Source organism: Cupressus sempervirens, chromosome 8 (genome assembly GCF_028749045.1).
Source record: "Cupressus sempervirens isolate cs-2001-9-10 chromosome 8, ASM2874904v1, whole genome shotgun sequence".
Taxonomy (NCBI): Eukaryota; Viridiplantae; Streptophyta; class Pinopsida; order Cupressales; family Cupressaceae; genus Cupressus; species Cupressus sempervirens.
The window spans coordinates 29045888-29068934 of NC_143125.1; positions in this window are offsets into that span (position 1 = coordinate 29045888).

A 23047-nucleotide genomic window follows, 5' to 3' on the forward strand; every position below is an offset into this window, starting at 1 on the left:
GTCCCCTTAAGACACACATGTATGGATAACATACCTAACAATATATCATAAGTGATCTTAATGTGTTGCTTGGTAATGTAAGATATAATCAATACAATGAATACAATGAGTAATAATCTAACATATAATCAATACAATGAGTAATGATCTAACATATAATCAATACAATGAGTAATGATCTTTAAATTATCATGTACAAGTGACTTGTTTTTAGTATTACAATCAATAGTAATTTGAAACTTCAAACAAACATTAATTTAAACATGCTTGAATGTAAAAGTAATGGAAAAAAATAGGAGGTCATTACTTAAATTGACAATTAATTTATAATTTATCAAGTGCATACCTTTAACTTTTAAATAGAAGTAAACTCTCATTTTTGAATTAGTTTGTACAACATATTTCACAATATATGTAAGACAATCTCAATGATATATTTATAGTTCAGTGAACTCAAAACATAAAATTGGTTCAACACATCTCTTCAAATGAGGTCCTGTAAAATAAAATTGTAAGACAAAAACACATGTTAATAAACACATAAATTAATATTCAAGATATTTGAACTATGTAAATATATGTGTAATTTTTATGTACTTACTATGTGAAATTGCACAAGATGTTGATGTTTGATCCACTTTAACATTTAAATTTGCATAAATTGTAATTGAGACCTGAATAAGAGATATATAAGTTCTCTAAATTGGTATTGGCAACACAAACATACATGTAATTAAATTATATAAGTACATATATATATATATATATATATATATATATATATATATATATATATATATATATATATATATATATATATATATATATATATATATATATATATATATATATATATATATATATATATATATATATATATATATATATATATATATATATATATATATATATATATATATATATATATAATACAATAATGAAAAAAATTACATGTGTTTGATTTAAATGTAGTCATCCCATTGTACCATCTACATCCTCTCTCTTTTACAATGCATCTATGATTATCTCGTGCTCGTCCATTGAAATTGTCCATAATACCTTATTGGTGGGTCTCCTTTTGTATCTTTCTAATTTGATATTTGTTGCCAAAACCAAATGAGAATAGTGTAAAATCTTCTTTTTGGTTTGGTAATCTTCAAATGCTGGAAAATCATTTCTTATTGTTAGCTATCTACATAGTACATAGCTAGCTGCCAGCTACAACGACAGACCCAATTGGATACTCAAAACCATCATCGTCTACTTGATGACATGTCAATTTTTCCTTAGGTTCCACACATCTAGCTAGCCAATACTCAATCTATTCATTATTATCATTAGGTGCAATAAGAGCATAAACATGTCCTACAAGATAAGATAAAGTATAGAAACACTTTAATCACATGAGTGTACATATGAAGATTATATAAATTGAAGCATGAGATCACAAAAAAATATAATTAAATTGTGCATACTAGGTTCTATGAGGTTTGAAATACGATCATAGTCTTCTGATGCAAAAATAACATTCTGGCCTTCATTTACTATATCATCTTCAAAATGCATTTCAGTAGGTGCTAATGATCTTTGTTGCCAATCTTCAACCCATTCTGTATTCTCACATTCTTCCCATTGACTTGCAAGACAAAATTGACAAAAACAAGCAAGCTCCCTAGTCCATATAGTCCAAGTGTTAGAATCTAAACTCCTAAATGAATGCCATTTAGTTGACCCACTAATTGTATCACAGTCATATCTTGAAGACAGATTATTTTCTTCAACTAGGTAGAAGAAACATTTGATTGTAGAGTTCTAACTTGATCTCATGTATAAATATTTGTTACACCATTCGACAATCTCATGTGCATTTTTGAATTTAGCTTTTTCCTCAAATTTTAATCTCTCTACTAAGGGCTCTCTTCATGCATGCACCAACACCATAATGTTCTCCTTCACATGTCTAGCCCCAAAAAAACTCCACACATGTTGGATGTTAGTTTGCCTATGTGTCCTACTCAACCAATAAAACATTCTAGCATTCTTGAATTTGCTGTACAATTATCTAACTATATCTAATGTTGTGTCATTTGAATTTGTCTCTCTTTTAAATTATCATAAAAGACCTTGAAACAATATTGGACAAACTCAAATGAATGGAGTTTATTATCACTTATATAAAAATGGTACTCTCTTAATATTTTTTGATCCTCCTCTGTACTATCAGGTGCATGCCTATAAATTGTATGAACATAAATTGTTACTTGCATTGAATTGTAATATTGTGGTTGTACCTCTTCTTGTAGTGCAAGTGTGTAGTTCTCTACAAAGTCAACAACTAAAAGTATAGTACCAATTGGAAATTTATTCTTACATATGCGAAATTGTCCATCAAGCCATCTAGAATATTGAGAGTGTTTAACATATTTTTGTATGATCACACTCTTAAAATTGTCCATAAATGCATGACAACTAACTTTATCTGTAACTAGATCACACCTTCTTCCAATATTCCCATCCTTCAATGGATATTCAATAGTTTTGAATCTTTTTACCTCAACTAATTGTTGTCCAAAAGTAGTCGAAGCATTTTCATGCAAACATTCATCTAACAAAGAAAGATTGCTGCACATATCACATGTGCTAGAAAGACATGCATTGAAAAAAAAGAATTGATCATTAGGTGGCTTACAAAACAAACTTGATATGAAATCTTTTATAGTTTGAGGTGGTATTTTTATACCACATTCCTACAACATTACTTTACTATGCATGGTACCACGTATAGATTGAAATACATCATAATGGTAATGAAATTGAATATTAGTTTTACAACAACATATGATTCTTTCTTTGTTAATCCTTACATACCATGGTTTACACTTTTCAAAAGATCTTTGACTAATGGTAATATTTAATACCTTACCATCTACAATTTTTTTAAACAATTCAGTTTGAGTCATGTCCAAAAGGTGTTTAGGATGTGGATCACGTATTTTTGACCCAATTCTCAATTTAAGAACATCTCTTGAATTAGGTGATACTCTTGTATTATCATGCCAAAATTTTTCAATCAAATTTTTGACTTCACTAGTAAGTTTCATATCACATCTCAGGAGTCTACCACTAGAAGTCCATAAAATATTTGTTGGATCACATTCAAAGTTAAACCTTCTCTTTACAACTCTTTCTAAAGTCTTATGATTCACATTAAGATATCCACTTATGTTGCTAATCAATCTTTTTTCAGATGTTGATTTGTTAACTAAAGCTGTTGTTATTGCTCATCGTGCTGCATTCTTATCTTTAGACCAACTTCTCTTTTCGATAACATCAAAGGCACTAGCAATAGTGGATACAACTTGTTCTAAAGAATCATTTTTATTCTTGGGTTTTGCATACATTCTCAACCTTCTCATTACTTTTATCATTTTAGACATTTTAATTAGTTGCAACATTAGATGACATTGAAACCCAAATTTCTTATTATAAAAAAAATGCCTATAAAATCTATTAGCATGTGTCCTAATTTGTCTCCATGAAACCAATCGCTCAAGATTATCTAACACACCATTATGAATATGAAATTTTTTTTCATAAACTTTACTATCATTCTGACATGTTTGTTCAGTAGTTGGTGTTTCTATGTGTACATTCATGCAATTTTTATTTTAAGACACTTTACTATTTTCATTGTTATTTGGGATTTGAATATCATTTTCAAATTTTCTTGGTATTTCTTTTGGGGCATACATTTCAATTGGAGTTTTTTGTGCATGATCATTTGACAATTGCTTTTCATGAAGAAAATTTAAATCGTTTAAATTGTAACTTGCTTCTAAAAAATCACCAATTTCATCACAAAAGAAAATTTGAGGGTTTGGAGACACACCTGTATTGAATGCATGATTAGAATGTGCACCTAAATTTTTTTGTATTGGGTTCTCTTCTTTGATCTCTTCATCCATTGTGGTATCCTCTATTGGAATTATAGATGGAGTAACTGAGAGGGGGGGTGAATTAGTTACCACAAAAACAAATCCACAGATCCCTTAGATGTCTTAAATACCTATTTACTACTGATACTCGACAAACACTATAGGAATGCTGTGACTTGATAGATTAACTGGTTACTGATCATCTAGCATTCATAATTATTAATATGCATACAAAAGTTAAATAAAATGAACACAAGAGGCACCAGATTTAACATGGAAACCCAATATGAGAAAAACCACCAAGTAACTAGCTACCAATTTTCACTCTTCTAAAGTGAGCCTTGTTAGGAGCCAACCTTGAATATGATGCAACTGAATTTACTGATTACAGATCTTTATTCTGCACTATTAGATCCTCCTTGATCAAATATAGCTTTGCTACTTCTCAATGATCTCTAATCATCCTTCAAAATTTTCTCTCACAATAATTAGTCCTCCTTCACATTTACGTCAAATCCATCACTTGCACTTAGAATTCGCGTCTTGAATTCTCATATATACCATTTAGACTATCAAGTTGGCTCATTCATAGGTTACATTTACCAATAAATCATACATCAGTTGGCTATAGATATTACTTTAAACAAATAAATGTTATTTCATAAATCAATGAAATCCTTCATTGGCCGACCTTGCTTGGTAACTACTACTTCCAAAAATAATTTCTTGAGGTAACCATCTTGACTCAGTTAACATTGCAACATCTGCAAAATCCTTTCGCTGTTGAGTTAACTTGATAAAAACTAAATTCTTTTGTTGTCCATGAGAGCTCGGTAAGAACTATTTCTGCCAAATTTTTCTTTGATAACTGAGTGAGTTCGGTAACAACTGAATTTCTTTGTTTAACCTTGAAAGCTTGGTAACAACTATCTACTTGCTAGACATTGTAAACCTTCTTTACTAACCTTCTGAGCTCAATAGGCTCTATCTTTTACCTTGCTAACCATCTGAGCTTGGTAGACTCTATCTTTTGCCTTGCTGACCACCTGAGCTTGGTAGACTCTTTCTAATGACTAATATGACATTTGTGTAACATCAAAGACAACACACAATTGAACAATTGTATCCAACAATCTCCCTCTTTGGCATTGATGGCAACACAACATTTCATAGAAAAATAAAATTTGAAAATAGGTCTAAATAGATCTTTATTTTACAAAAATCTCCCTCTTTCATAATAATCTCTCCCTCTTACACAAACTCTTATTATTTTTGCAAATTTCAGAAAGATATGATAGTATACTCTCCCTCTTTGACAATACATGCCAAAGACAACACAAATCAAATGAATAGAATTGTACCTAATGTACTGATTCATATGCAATGTCTTCATTACTTTGCTACATCAACTGATAGATCTTCAATTCTATTTGTGTTGATGCATCACTAAAATTGTATTTTGGTGAGCTTCAGATAGGAGAATGACCCCTAACTTACTTCTTAGATACAAGAATGCATTCTTAGGTAAAGGCTTTGTGAATATGTCAGCAATTTGTTCCTTTGTATGGACATATTCCAATTTGATTTCCTTTTCTTGTACCAATTCTCTAACAAAGTGATACTTTATAGCAATATGCTTGGTCATTAAATTCATCACTAGATTCTTGGATATGTTAATTGCACTTATGTTTTCACAAAACATAACAATAGGTTCTTTGATTTCTTGCTTCATACCTTCCAATAATTGTTTGAACCACACAATGTTTGAGCAGTTTACTGTTGCTGCAACATATTCAGCCTCTGTTGTGGACTGGGATGTACAGTTCTGCTTTTTACTTGTCCAAGAAACCAACCTCTTTCCAAGAAAAAAAGCTCCTCCACTTGTACTCTTTTTATCATCAACATTACCTATCCAATCTACATCAGTGAACACTTTTAAATCCATATTTCCTCCAAGTTTATACCATAATCCGTAATCTTCAGTTCCTTTCAAGTATCTCATGATCCTTTTGATTGCCATCATGTGATTTTCTTTTGGTTTTAGTGAGAATCTTGCTACAAATCCTACTGCAAGAGAAATGTCTGGTCTTGTATGCACTACATACTGCAACTTTCCAATCATAGATCTATACAATGTCTGATACACTTCTTTTGATTCATCATCTTTGGAAGTTTCAATCTAGTACACATAGGAGTCCCAACTGGTTTGCAGTCTTCCATACCATACTTTTTCAGTACCTCCTTGATGTATTTAGATTGAGTGATGTAGATACCATTCTTACTCTGATGAATTTGAAGACCAAAAAAGAATTTGATTTCTCCAAACATTGACATTTCAAATTCTTTGTTCATTTGTTCTAAAAATTCTTTGCAAAGATCATCATTTCCTGTGAACAAGGTATCATCTACAATTTTGTTGCCAAAACAATCTTATTATCTAGTCCTTTCTTTATGTACAAACTATTGTTGTCATTAGTTCTTTGAAAAATAATCTGAATAAGATAGTAATGCAGTCTTTCATACCATGCTCTAGGTGCTTGTTTCATAGCATACAATGCTTTATGCAATTTGCAGACCATGTCCTTCTTGTTTGGATCAACAAAACCTTTAGGTTGTTCAATGTAAACCTCTTCATCCAATATGCCATTGAGAAATGCTGACTTGACATCCATCTGGAATCCTTTGTATGTAGCATATGCAAGTAAGGTTTTGACACCTTTCAATCTTGCAATAGGAGAAAAAGTCTCACTATAGTCTACACCTTCTTCTTGACAGTATCCTTTGCATACCAGTCTAGCTTTGTTCCTTAACACCTTTCCATCTTCATTTAACTTGTTTCTGAATACCTAGTTAGTTCCAATTACATTTTTGTCTTTAGGTCTAGGTACAAGAGTCCATGTTTTTTTTTTCTCTATTTGTTCTATCTCTTCATTCATAGGTTCAATCTAGCTTTCATTTTCTAATGCATCTTTGACATTTCTAGGTTCAAAATCAGCAAGTAAACAAGTTCCTTTCAACTTACTTCTTGTCATTGTTTCGTCTGATTTATCTCCAATGATCTGATCTGGTGCATGATGCTTCCTAATATATGTGGCTAACACAATCTCCTTGCCTTTTGAATGACTTGCATTGTTATCCTTCTATGTCTCAACTTCTGGTTTTGGTTCTTGTTGCTCGGGCTCGATAGATGTTGATTTGGCAGCTTCTGTTTGCAACTCAGGTTCTTGCAACTCGATATGCATTAGCTCGGTTTGAACTTCCTACGACTCGGTTATTGAAGACTCTAGAATTAAAGATTCCTAATTAATAGGTATATTTGACATTGTATCAGGTTCAATGTAAACAAATTTTCTGTAGTCTTCAGGTTCCCTTTTGCTTTCTTCTTCAATTCTTTCTGCAAACTCATCAACTTTCACAGGTGCACTTTCTATGACTTTGAGAGTAGATAAATTCAAACATCTATATGCTTTGCTTTTGCAAGAGTATCCCAAAAATATTCCTTCATAACCTTTTACATCAAATTTACCTTTTCTAGATTCTTTCAAAATGTAACATTTGCTTCCAAATACCTTTAGGTAACTTACATTGGGTTTGTAGCCATACCATAACTCATAGGGGTCTTTGCATGAGTCCTTTTTCAGCTATACTCAGTTTAAGGTATGAACTGCAATGCTAATAGCTTCCTTCCAGTATTTTATAGCAATGCTTTTCTCAATCATTAAGGTTCTTGCACAGTCCATGATAGATCTGTTCCTTCTTTTAGCTATTCCATTTTGTTTAGGAGTTCTTGGAGCTAAAATCTATCTTTTGATTCTCCTTTCAATGCAAAAGTTATTGAACTCATGTGAAATGAATTCACCACCTCTGTCAGACCTTAAACATTTCAAGCTTTTTCTTGTTTCCTTTTCTACTCTGGCCAAATACTATTTGAACTTTTCAATGCTTCTAATTTTTCTCTTAGGTACATGACAATCATCATTTTTGAAATATCATCAACAAAAAGAATGAAATTTTTTTCACCAATATAACTTTCAATGCCAATAGGTCCACATAAATCAGTATGCACAATTTCTAGAATTTCTTCAGACTGATAGTTCTTGCTTTTAAAGCTAGTCTTTCCCATTTTGCCAATTTGCCAATTCTTGCATAAACCAACTTTATATTTTTCTATGTTAGGAATGCCTCTTACTTTCCTAAATTTACTTATGTTTACCAAGTTGTCAAAGTTTACATGACATAACATCCTATGTCATAACCAACTTTCTTCAACTTAGGCAATAAAACATGAACATTCACCAAGTTCAAGATAAAACAAGTTACTTTTTGTTTAAGTGCTTGATCCAATTAGCTTACCTTTTCCATCCAGTAGTCTTGCTTTTCCATATATGAATTCTAATTTAAATCCATTATTGAGTAGTTGTGCCACACTCAATATATATTTCTTTAGTCCTTCTACCCAATATGCATTATCATATACAAGTTTCCTGGTTAGTGAGATTCTTCCTTTTCCTTTTATACAACAAGGTTCATTGTTACCAAATCTTACACTGCCACCATCATAGTCTTCAAAGTGTTCAAACTTAGTTTTATCACCAATCATGTGATGAGAAAAACCACTATCTATAATCCATGTATCATTTTTTCTCACATTAGAGATGAGTGTCATTTTTTCATCATTATTAGATTCATCCTTTACAACTCTGTAAAAAATTTCTTCTTCTTCTTCATCATCAGAATTATTAGAATCTTTAGCCATGAAACATGTTTTCTTACCTTTATCCTTGAATGATTTGAAGTCTTTCTTTCCATTGCACTTGTGACCTTTCTTCTCATCCTTGTTGTACTTATTTGGGAACCTAGCAGCAATATGTTCAATTTCTTCACAAGAAAAATAGATTAGAGGAACCTTACCTTTATATTTTCCTTTTCCTCTTGAATATTTCCTTGCTAGCAGAGCTTCAACCACCTCAAGATCACTGTCTGAACTCTGTTTTGATTCTTCATCACTATCTAATTGAGGATCCTTTATCTTCTTGCCTTTTTCTTTGAGTGAAATCTTGGCTTCCAATGCTAATTTAATGTTCTTGGAAGTTGAAACATAATTATCATAGTTGTCTAGCTCAAATGCAGTCAATCTTCCAACTATTGCTTCTAAATTTATCTTATGATTTTCTTCACATCTTCTTTCTTGAATTGCAGAGACTCTAATTGCATAAATAGGAAGTAGAGCTCTAAGAATTTTACTTATAACTGTCTCCTCCTTGATATCTCCTCCAGATGCTTTGATTGCACTAACACATCCTTTAACTCTTTCAACATATTTTGCAATGTTTTCATCCTCTCTCATCCTTATTTGATCAAATTGTCCTCTCAAAATTTCTGCTTTGGCTCTTCTCACATTACCATCTCCTCCATAGATCTCTTTCAGCTTGTTCCACATTTCAAATGTAGTTTTGCAATCCTTGATGTCATCAAATTCTTCATAACTTAGAGCAGATGCTATATCTATCATCATGTTGTTGCGAGTCTTCTTTTTAGCAATATCATTGACAGATAATGTACCAAAAGGTTCTGCATATTTTTCATCAAGGTACTTCAGCCTTGTATCACCAATAGAAGCCAGATGAAGTCTCATCAACCCCTACCATGCTAAGAATTTGTCCCTGTTAAGTCTTGGAATTTCCCTTGTATAAGACATCCTGACCTTTGGCTTAGATCCTTGAAATCTTTTACTACAATCACCAAGAGCTTTGTTATCAATTGTTGGAATTATAGATGGAGTAACTAAGAGGGGGGATGAATCAGTTACCACAAAAAAAAATCCACAGATCCCTTAGATGTCTTAAATACCTATTTACTGCTGATACTAGGTAAATAGTGTAGGAATGTTGTAACTCAGTAGATTAAATTGGTTACTGATCATCTTAATATGCATGCAAATGTTAAATAAAATGAACACAAGAGGCACCAGATTTAACGTGAAAATCCAATATGGGAAAAACCACCAAGTAACTAGCTAACCATCTGAGCTCGGTAGACTCTGTGTTTTGCCTTGCTGACCAACTAAGCTCGGTAGACTCTATGTAATGACTAATATGACATTTGTGTAACATCAAAGACAACATGCAATTGAACAATTGTATCCAAAAATCCTCAATGTCTTTCTCCTTTGAAACATTGTTCAAGTCTCTAATTCTCTATCTTCTCTCTCGTTGACGTCGTGCTTCATTCTCTTTATTTGTTGCAATCTCCTCATATGTCAAAACTTTTGCTTTCTTCTTTCTTTGTTGTTTTGATCCCATATTTGCACCAATTTTGAATTTGAATTAGTAGCTTGCAAACTGTATAAGAGGACAAGAAAATAGAATAAGCATGACATAATTCATTGTTGCAGATTGAAACTGTTATTCAATCATTTCAATCATTGAAACTCGGTCTGTGGGGCAGCTTTTGGGGCCCAACGGGTACGTTAGAAATGGGTACCCGATTGCTTAAAAATTGGGTGCCCGATTCTTTCAAAATTAGGTATTGAAAAGAATTCGGTACCCAATTTTTAAGCAATTGGGTACAACGGTTGAAAGCAATCGGGCACCCAATTTTTGAATTACAAATCGGGTGCCTGATTCTCTAAACATGAGTGTGAATTTGGTATGGCACCTGAATTTTGCATGGGGTTTTGCCTTGTAGAAAGACATGGCATAGGCTTGGTCCCACCAAACCATGCCTTTATGATCTATTTTTTTTCTAAGGCATTTAATCAACAATTTTTGGTATTGTCGTAATTTTTTTATAGTCGTCCCCATTGAATTTTTTGATGAGACAAAAACCCATTATAGCTCTTACTATTCTAATTTCAAAAATGTAAATTTTATAGTGTTATTAGTTTATTTGCTATTATTCTATTATTTATTAATCAAAACTATCTCCTAAATGTAAAAAAGTGACATTCACTAAAACTTTAATAACTTTTTTATTTTATAATTTTTATTAAATTAATTTATATGTCATCAATCTACATACAATTCTTTTGATGTTAAATTTTTTTTTTGAAAAAAGTAAGATTTTGATCAAATTATGTGGTCCATACATGAGAGATTTTAAAATTTACCTTTATAGCTAATAAATAATTAATAATAATAAAATTATTCAATAAAAAATTAAGAAAAAATATTGTCATCAATCTTAGATGTATTAGGTAACTCCCTTTAAAAATATTTGCAAAAATTCATTTATTTGTGTCAAATTATGGTGTCCGTACATGAGTGTGGTATGGTCCTGAAATAGGCATTTTAAAAAAGTGGTTTTTAAAGATCCATACCAAAAAAAAAATCTATTAGATGGGTACATAAATAAATTACATATTCAAAAACTAGATTTTGAGCACTAAATTTTTTATTTTTGTAGTTTTTTTATATTCAATTTCTAAATACCTAAAATTTTGACATCAATTGACATAAAATTTCAAAAATAGGAAAAACACTTCCACTTTTTGGCCAAAAGTGAAACCCAACTTCTTGCACTGACCCTTGTATTTGAATTGTCTTGATCAAATATAGCTTTTTAGCTCCACAAGGATATTCTGCTTATCCTTCTAATTTTCTTCCTTACTGCATTATTAGATCTTCAAAATCTTCTATGCATTCACACTCTTACACACACTTTCAAATTCTCAACTTGAACTTATATCGTTCATATTGTCAAGTTGGCTCATATACAACTTAGAATAACTAATATTCATCACCTCAGTTAGCTAGAACCAATAGATAAATCAATTAAACTCAATATGCCAAAATAAGAAAATCCTTCATTAGCTGACCCTACTCAGTAAACACTGACTCAGAAATAATTTTACCATGTTAACCAAGTGAACTCTATCAACACCGCATATTTATGAAGATCCTTTGGTAACTAAGTGAGCTCAATTAACATTGGTTCCATCCAACATTTCTTTCATTAACTGAGTGAGCTCGGTTAAAACTCATCTTCTATAAACTTTCCTTTGATGCCCAAGTAAACTTGGTAGGCACTACCTTCTGAACTAGGTAAACACATGAATACTCAATAGAAATAGAAAAATGTCTTCACTACCTGAGTGAGCTTGACATGCACTGACTGATGATGATATGACATTTGTGTAAAATCAAAGGCAATACACAATTAATCAATTATATCCAACAATCTCCTTCTTTGGCATTGATGGCAAAACAACATGTCATAATAGAATGAAATTTTTGGAACAAGAATAAAGTAAGGAACATATCCTTAGTTTCATTCTAATTCACATCTATGAGAGATTTCTCTATCAATATGAACTCATTCTACCTCCAATTTCTCCCTTTGTTAGAAAACCTTTGTCTACAACAACTACTACCATGTTCATTCTCCCTTTTAGATATCTCTATGATAGTGCACTTCTCCCTCTTACATCAAACTTCTCCTTTAAAATTAATTTTTTTATATGAAATATGATAGTAAACTTCTCCCTCTTTGACAACACATGCCAAAGACAACAACTATGTTCATATCAATGGATCTTAAGTACTGATCCATTTGCAATATTCCCTTATCAATACTACACCAACTGATTGATCTTCAATAGGTTCGAGTTGATGCATTGCTAAACTTCATTTAGTGATATTCAGATAGGGGAATGACCCCTATCTTACTTCTTAGATAAAAAAATGCATCCTTAGGTAATGGCTTGGTAAATATGTCTACAATCTATTCTTTTGTGTTCACATATTCCAATCTGACTTCTTTATCTTGCACTAATTCTCTTAAGAAGTGATATTTTATTGCAATGTGCTTTGTTTTGGTATGCATTACTAGATTCTTTGATATATTGATTGCACTAGTGTTATTACAACATATGACTACTATATCTTTGATCTCTATCTTCATTCCTTCCAATAGTTGTTTGAACCAAACAATGTTAGAATAATTAACTATTGTTACCACACATTCTACCTCTGCTATGGATCACAAGATGCAATTGTGCTTCTTTCTTGTCCAAGATACTAGTCTTTTACCAAGAAATAATACTCCTCGACTAGTGCTCTTTGTGTCATCAATACTTCCTCCCTAATCAGGATCAGTAAATAGCTCTTCAAGTTCAAATTGCCTCCAAGTTTGTACCATAAGCCATAGTATTCAGTACCTTTTAGATATCTCATGATTCTCTTGATTTCCATCATGTGATTTTCTCTGGTATTTTCTGAGAATCTTGTCACCATACCAACTGCTAATGCAATATTAGGCCTTATATGCACTACATACTACAATTTTTCAATCATTGATCTGTAGGTGGTCTAATCTACCTCTTTTGAATCATCATTTTTGGAAAGCTTATGTTCAATAGACATAGGGGTTTCAACTAGTCTTGAATCTTCCATTCCAAATTTCTTTAGCATCTCCTTGATATATTTGGATTGCGTAAAATATATACCATTTTTGTTCTGCTGAATCTACAATCCAACAAAGACTTTTATCTCTCCAAACATAGACATCTCAAATTCTTTTCTCATTTCTTCTAAAAATGCTTTGCATAAGTCATCATTTCCTATGAATAATGTATCATCAACAAATATTTCTACCAACACAATCTTCTTGTCTGGTCCTTTTTTGATATACAGACTACTGTTATCATTTGTTTTTTGAAAGCCAATCTCTATTAAGTAATTATGAAGTCTTTCATACCAAGCTCTAGGAGCTTGCTTGAGACCATATAATGACTTTTGTAATTTTTAGACCATGTCTCTTTTGTTAGGATCTACAAAAACTTTTGGTTGTTCAATGTATACTTCCTCATCAAGAATTCCATTCAAGAATGTAGATTTAACATTCATTTGATATAATTTAAATCCTCTATGGGCTGCATATAATAGTAGAGTTCTAACACCTTCTAATCTTGCAATAGGAGAAAAATTTTCAACATAATCAATACCTTCTTCTTGAGAATAGCCTTTGTACACCAATCTTGCTTTGTTTCTAGAAACTTTTCCATCTTCATTTAGCTTCTTTCTAAACACCCATTTTGTGTCAATTACATTTTTATCCTTGGGTCTAGGAACAAGAGTCCAGGTTTTGTTCTTCTCTATGTTGATCTTAGACTAGTTTTGACAAATGAGTGTCAACACACTTAAGCCATTTACTTAGTTCATGCCGAACTAGTAATACATGCCAAGCACAACATGCAAATATTAGACCATGCCAAGTTACAATGAGTGCCAAGTCCATCATGTGCTGAGTCACTCAAGTGCTAAGTGGATAGACCATGCCAAGTGATTCAAGAGTTGAGTAAACAATGGATACTGAGTAATGTAGGTGTTGGGTAAAAGTATAAAGATTAGTGCATGCCAAGCATTGGAGACTTCATATGCTAAGTGACATAGTTTTGACATATTTGTTTGTAATGGAACAAATAAATATATAAACTATTTTTGAGCTGACTTAAGATTATATATTTTTATTTTGAAGATAAGGATGAATATATATTAAGATTTCCTATGCAATTTCATGCAACCAATTAGAAAATGGGAAGGATTAAGTATAAAAATGGATGAATCTCAATCATAGATTCATACCTAACTCTAAGCCACCTAAGTCTTCTTAAGGAGGATGAAGGCCCTAAAGTCATTATGATGAGAGACAAGAGTAAGTGTGTAAGGAATTGAAGGAGGGAACATGATAGTTTGCATGCAAAGCATTCTAGGTGACTCAAATGAAAGAGTGAATTGCAGAATCAATTAGAGAAGAACATAGGATAGAGTAAAGGATACAACATTGAGACATTTGATCATGAAGGATCAAGAATGTTAGGAATAAGGTGTCTCAACCTTGAATAATTCCTATTCTTATTATTTTCTTTGTAAATATATTTTTTTCAAATAATGTAATTAAGTGTGAGTGTACATGTCTAGTTGACATGTTGATGTGTTACTCCACTTGTGTGTGTCAGCATCTTGAACCATGATGGATTCCTATGATGCGTATGAGCTATCTTTAAAATATTTAATTGTGTGTAAGGAGATCATGACTAAAATGGTTATGATGGATTCCTATAATGTGTAAGAACTAATTTTGGAAGATTTAATTGTGTGCAAGGAAATCATAACCGAAATAGTTATGATGGATTCCTATGATGCATAAGAGCTATCTTTGGAAGATGTTGTAAGCATGTTATATAAGCACTTTGAGGGTTCTAGATAGTTGTGTGAGTGTTCAAGTAGTGTATTATTGATTGCTACTAGATAAGTCTTGCATGTCCTGAAAAAGATTGCACTGCAAGTGCAACCTTTGAGTTGAAGATAATACATTGTACAAATTTTGGAGGGGTGGGGTTGTTTTATTGAAAGGTTTTTTTGCACTAGCATATCTTTGTGTTTATGTGTTATTATTTTTCTATCTATTTTCAGTGTTCATGGTTGATTACAATATTATTGTTTACATAATATTGAATCTATAATTGTAAGGATTTTAAAAGAATTTTCACAATACTTTCCTTAAGAGATTAGTGTAGGAAGCTATTTCCGCACCTAAGTTTACTTACAAGTGGTATCAAAGCTTGATCAACTTTTGATTCTAGTTGTTGGGTAGGGTTTTTTGAGCTAATATCAAGTTGAGTGCGAGTTTTGTGCAGAGCATTCTAAATCTTATTTGTAGATTGAGATGGCTAGTTCATCATACAGAAAAATGGATGTGGAGAAATTTAATGTCAATAATTTTGAGTTGTTGAAACTCAAGATGGAAGAATTTTTTGAATATCATTATCTATGGGAGGTGACTTCACTGATGTGAGACCTGCAAAAATATCTCAAGCAGATTGGGATCTCAAGGATCAAAAAGCTAAGGGTCTCATTAGACTTTGTCTAGCTAATTTAGTTCTCCTGAATGTACTTGATGAGAAGACCACAAATAGTTTGTGGATATGGCTTGGGTTTGTGTATTAGGCCAAATCTTTGGTGAACAAGTTTTTCATAAGGAAGAAGTTGTATTCTCTAAGAGTGGAGGAAGGAGGATATATTATAGATAATCTAAATGCTTTTAATTTACTGATTGCATAGTTGACATGATCTAGTGTCAAGATAGAGTAGGATTGATGTATGACCCTGTTATGTTCCTTTCTAGATTCATGGGAGGATCTTGTGATGGCTCTTAGAAGTACTTTAGTCACTTTTAGAATGGATGATGTGGAGTCTTCACTATTACCTGAGGAGATGAGGACAAAGTCATTAGATTCATCTAAGGAATCTCTTGTTGTTCATGATAGATCCAACGATAGAGGGAAGGAAAATGACAAGTTTGGAAAGGGTAGATCCAAATCCCATAGAAAATCAAAGACTCTTGGAAAGTCCAAGGAAAAATCCTGGAACTACGATAAGATTGGGAACTTTCATAAATACTATAAAGAGCCAAAAAAGAAGAAGAAGGTCTCATATTCAAGTTCAGAAAATCTCAAGAAGATGGCGATGCTTTCATTGCACTGAGTTCCATAGAATTGCTGCTCAATATGGTGTCAAGGGAGTTAATGAAGCCTTTATGGAAGGATTCTTTGAAGCTCCCAAAATCTAGCCGACCAACAGAGATTTGACAATTGAAGAAATTTTAGAAATACATACTTGTGAAAGGTCTTATCTAGGCAAGTATGTACATATAATCCTCCTAAATTAAATCCTAGTAGTGTTTATAAGAAGAGTATGTATACTCCTAGTAAATTGAAGAATTTTTTGTCCAAATCAACTTTCAAGTCAATTATTATTCCTTGCATGAGAATAGTACAACTCACACTAGAGTATGATCCTTCCAAACTCACCAGACCAAAATGTTACCCATCTTCCCTCTAGAAGAAATTGAATACATTTGAAGTCATAGGGAAATGAATTTCTTACATTTTGGTGCTATGTACTACCATTTATAACTTTTTCCTCTATTTTTGCTATTGTGCTAATTTATTGAATCAGCCTTGTCCTCATCTGGAATGGTTCATGTATACACTAGGTAAATCCTCATGTTCTTTTGCTTCAGGCTATTGTTCTACAACTTGCAAAGTGTTGGCAAGATCTTCTAGACGTTCTTCATCTTCTTCAAAAACTTCTTCTGCATCCTCTAAGATAGGTTTTGTGAAGGGACAACTTAAACATGAACATGAGACATTTTCTATGTTTTAATATAATTTCCAGCCCAAGAGTGTTGAAGAAAAGGAACTCTCTTCTTATCATAAGTAGAAGAATTTCATTATAAAATTTTGTGATAAAATATTGAAGAGATTCATAATTACAAAGAGATCAATCCTTATAAAAGGAGATCGAAACCCAAAAAGGGTAACCTAAAGGTGAAAGCTATTTAATAATTATTTTATAATTATTAAATAGAGAAAGCTAAAAGAGGCATAAAGCAAAATCTTAAGAAGGGAGAAAAGGTAATTTAATAAATGAAATTAAATTAACCTTTTTCTCTAACACCCCCCCCTTAAGATGAGCAACAATGCAGAAAGAAAACTTGGGTCTTGGCAACAAGGCCTGATGAGGTACCCAATCACAAAAAAATCTCTATGAAATGGAGAAATAGAGAAAGCCTAGTGGGAAAAAATCTACTCCAAAAAGAGATAGTAGAAAATCTAGTGAACGATTACAGAAGCCTCCAACTAGAGGAGCCTTGGTGGCGCATGCATTTGATGATGTGTGGTTGATAGAATCAGGTGCTTCTTTGCACATGACCTCTCATTGAAGTTGTTTCTCAAAGTATGAAGTTTTTGATGGTGGAAAGATGTACTTGGGTGATGATTCTCACCTAAAGATAGTTGGATGAGGACAGGTCACTATCAGATTCCCTGATGGATGAGTAAAGGGGATCAATGGGGTAATGCACATCCCTGGTTTGGCATGAAACCTATTATCTATAAGTATGCTGAATGATGTAAGTATGGAAGTTATTTTTTCTAGAGATAGATGTATCATGATGAGAGGAGATATGGTGCTTGCTAAGGGTACTAGGAGATGTACTTTGTTTTAACTTGATGCATGCATTTCTTAGTGCAATAGTTCTTTTGTTTCAAAGAAGAGAATAGTTATCACTTCATCCCCACCATCTGAACAAGCAATAAAGAAGATTGTGGTTATTGATTCTAATGGCAATGCAACATGTGTACCTAAGGGTGCAAACACATTGGAAGGAAAGCTTCCTGTAGAAAAGACAATGTTGTGGCATATGAGATTTGGCCATATTAGTGATAAGGGTCTCAAAACTCTTAAGAAAAAGAACCTCTTTGAGAGGTTAAATGATTGTAATCTTGAGTTTAACTTTTGCAAACATTATGTCTATAGTAAACAAAATGATGTTGTGAACATTATGTCTACAGTAAACAAAATCTTCTAATGTTTTCGATCTTATTCATTCTAATTTATTTGGTCTTGTAAAAGTTCCTTCAATCTCCAAGTCTATATTTTTTGTATTTTTCATAGATGATTGCAATAGAAGGACATGGATTTATTTCTTGAAAAGTAAGACACAAGTCTTTAGTTGGTTCAAGGAATTTAAAGAGCACTAAAAAAGTAGAGTCATCCAAAGTTGCAAAAGAAAGGAACACCAAAGGTAAGAATTCCAAGCCTACTTGTCATAATTGTGGAAAGAAAGGACATATTGCTAATATGTGCAAGAGCAAAACTACAAATTAGAATGTCAAGCCTAAGAACATGGCTCATTGTTATAAGTGCAAAAGAAAGGTCATCAAGCACATGAATGTAGAAATAGGATGATGCATACACAAAGATTTGAAGGATATTGCTACAATTGTCAAAAGTATGGACATAAAGCTTTTGAATGCAGATCCAAATCCATGTGGTTATCAAACAAGCCAACAAAGGTATGAAAAAATGAGAACTCTTACAATTAGGATTATAATACAAGATATAGCTATCATTATTGTCAAGAATATGAACATGTTCCTAAAAATTGTATCAGGACACACTTCAGTGGCAATTACAAAAGATGGTTATGTCAAACTATATGTTTTAGCTATTTGAAGACTAGTCATATCAGTAAATATTTTTCAACTAGGTCAAAGGAACCAGGTTGTGAATTGGATAAAGGTAAAGGCAAGGTAGATGTTGAACACATCAGAGATGAGATGAATAAGATATGGAAAAAGAAAGATGTTTGCAACACATCAAATGGAGAAGGGATCACTTTACCCAATGGGTTAGGTGATCACACCTCATCAAACTAGGCAAACAAGAGTTATGTGGGACTGATATTTAAAGGTTAAATCATACATCAATTCCAAAAGGAGATAGTATCTAAAAAGAATACATTAGCATGAATAAAGATGCAAGATGGTTTTAGAAATTGAAGACAAATCTTTAAGTTTATCAGGTTGTTGTCGAGTATGAAAAGTTTACTATATATGCTGAGTGGAATGCTAGTTGATGTCAAGCTTGTAGTAGCTTCTCGACTGATGGAAATATCAATGGATGTTAAATGAACTCGAAAATGGTTATTGCCAAGCTTACAACTATGTAAGCACTTAGCATTAAATGCAAGGTTTTCAAATGGTATATGATCAATTTGAACTCATTTTTCATCATTTCAAAATTGAGAAAGAGAGAGAATAGCTAGAAGTGAACTCAAATTTGTCAAAAGCAATTGCAGAAGATTTACATAGAGATTCATCACCAATTCATCAAATTTTCAAAGGTATTTATCAAGAGCCAAGCTATGCAGTTTTAATTTTCATAAACCCTAGCTTATCACAATGGCATCAAGTTCAAAAAATGTTGAAGGGAAAGAAGTTTTAAATGTTCAACTAGTCAGTAATGAAGTTAAATATACTGTATTTAAAGCTATTCCTAACATCACCGATCCTTTTGGTGTATTGTCTATGATCCTGCCAAATGTGATAATGGTGCAAGATGTGAGAAAATGCTATAATTGCAAGATAGGAAGCATTGGAGACATGGAAATAATATTTTCATACAAAGAATTGTGTGAAAATGGTGTTCTAAAGGAAGAATACAAAATTGTTGAGAAAAAGGGTTTAATATGAACCCTAGATTTTTTGAATGTATTCAAAACTGAGTGGATAATTACTACGCTGAGAAAAATTCATGATTGTTCCTTATGGCTAGAAGGAGGACCAATCAAAATAACCAAGAGAATAATCCATAGGGTTATTGGCTATCCAACCCTAGATTAGCCTAAGACACTTAGGAGTGATTCCAAGGAAGTGATTGAGAAAAATACTGGAGCAGTCTAGAATAAGAGAGGTATGACTATAGATACAATCACAAATCCTCATATCAATTTTCCCATAAGGGTAATCTCACAAAAATTCTATCAGTCTAGTAGATTGAATAGTTTACCCTGCATTGGTATGGATTCGTTATAAGATTGTTAAGAAAGATCATACATATGATCTAGCAGAACTTTAGCTACAACAACTCATAGAAAACCTCAGAGCAATAAGAAAAACCAAGAGTGCACAATGAAAGTTTGGTTCTATACTAGTTTATATATTCTTTTATGTACAAGACACATTTCCATAAATTGAAAAATTAGGATGGAAGACTAATAGATTAGTTGTGTATATGAGCACTGTTAGTATGCTAATAGAAACCAAATTTAAATAAAGCTTCTACAAACTAAACAAAATTCATAAACTTCAAGATAGACTAAGATGAGCTCTCAATTGAGAATATGAGCCATTAATGGACTCTCTCAATAAGAAGCTCTCTTGTTGAGTAGCTTTATCTAAATGGATAGGATGTATGCTCAATATGCTTCCAAAGGCTTCAATGGATGATTGTGGATTTTTGGTGTGGATAGATGGCTTTAGTATGGATTTGGCTCTCAAAATAGCATTATAAATTTACTTCATGGATTGTGTTCTTTTGCAAAGGGGAAGGATCAAATTTATAGGCAAGAGGCTTGAGGGATTGAGGGCTAAGATGCAAAGATGGGAAAAAGCTTATGGAAGGCTCAAATTGCATGAGAGGAGAGCACATGGATTGTGCTTCCTTATAGCCAATCAAGGAGTGACACATGTCACATGGTGAGAGGATGGAGGAAAGGGCAAGGATGAGTCAACAAAGGAGGCTCAAGAGATAAAATCTTCATAAAGACCCTCATAATGACTTGTAAGAGCAATAAAAGGGCTTGTAAGAGTCATTTATGACCTAGTGGACTTCATAAAGTTTTATGGTTGAGATATTTTGAGGGTGATGAGAGCAATTTCGACTTGGGCTTGATTAGGAAGGTTCTAAGCTTGCTTAGGCTTGTGAAAATGATTAGAGGATGGATTAGGATGGTTTAGGATTAGCTTAAGGATAGGCAAGTGGATGGCATTTAATGAGGGTGGGTGAAGGAAGAGATATTTGTTAACTTTGGCTTGGGTTAGTAAGTTTTAACCCATTTTTAGGGAATGTGACAAGGTTAGGAGGGGATTAGGATTAGGTTTAAAGACATCTTCTAGAAGAGTCTAGATTTTGGATGAGGATAAAGACTTTCTAGAATAGTCTAGAATTTCCTAGGATGAGGATGAAGACTTTCTAGAAGAGTCTAGAACTTCTTAGGGTGAGGATAAATTAGATTTTTAGGAAATAAATAAAGTTTTATTTATTTCAAGGGTTTGGGTTGAGGAGATATTTATTAAAACTTTTTTAATAAACATGAGGATTAATATTTAATTTTAATTAAATATTTTGAGTTGGGGTTAGGGGTAGGAAATGATGAGATTAGCCTTTAATCAAAATTAAAGAAGGATTAGAAGATTTTGGAAGAGGTTATTGGTCATAAGGAAATTGGCCAAGTTTTGGGCAAAAAATTTTTTTTAAATTTATTTTAGGATTTTTGGTCAATTTATTAATTAAATAATTAATAAATAAGGAAATAATGTTTAAATAAGATTTAAACATTTTTGGGAGGGATTCCTTAATTACATATTTTTAATTAAGATAAAGGGATTTAATGGCATGAAAATTAATTAATTAATTAAATAATTAATTAATTAATAAATGATGATGTCATCAGGACTTTTTCAGAAAATAAAAATACTTTATTTTCTAAAGGTTTTTAGGTGTCTACAAGTTGTAGTACAGATAAATGATTACATTGAGCAATTAGGAGAAAAAATTGAATCTATAATGACTAGTTACTTTGAGGATTTCAAGAATTAAATGAAATAGAGAATCAAAATTCTAGTTTCCTTAGTTGAGAAACATTACAATGATGCATGTTTAGTTGTTGATGCTAACTACACTTTTGTGCAAGCTACCACACCAAGGGTAAGATGGTTGAGACCCTTAGGTTATGATGTAAATATAGATGAGGCCTTAGCAACCATAACAACTCTACTTGTAGAAGAAGTAGATAATAATACCTAAGTCTTTAGAAATTATGAGATGGTGAAATCAAAGATTGCCATGGAACTAAAGACAACCTCCACAATCAAGAAAAAGGACAAGCTGATTATGAAGTTAAAAGAAAAATTTAGAGAAGTTGTTGAGGAGGAAGAGGAGGAAGAAGAAGAGGCTGAAGAGGATAAAAAAAACACAAGCTCAAGAACCTCTAACTTTAACTCAAGGCATGGGAGAAGATAGAGAAGAGAAAGAGACTGAAGGTGTTGAAGAAGAAGAAGCCGAGGAAGCACCTATATCTGCCGAGTCAAAGAAGAGGAAGATAAAGGTACAACCAGTGGCAAGGTCAAAGAAAATTGTAAAACCAAGCCATCCAAATCCTACTACACCTACAAAAAGTTCTACAACATGAGAAAATACTCAAAAGGCCAAGGAAAAGTCAAAACAAATAGAGCAAGGTGGATAGGAGTGAAAATGACAGAGAAGGAAGTATGTGGCTCAACTAGATTCTGATGAACAGAACATAGAATCAAATGATAATAGTCAATTCAAGGTGGTAAGTCACAACCCTCTCTCTAATCTTGATAACTTATGTGAAACTGTTAAAAAGAATGTTGATTTATTAGGTTTTAGACATATTAAGTTTGATAAAAATTGAGTAAAGAAGACAAAAACCAAAGTGGAAGAGGCATTATGTGCCATGATGTCAAAGTTCAAGAACACACCACTAGAATTTACCAACTCTATACCTAAAAGTTTATATGA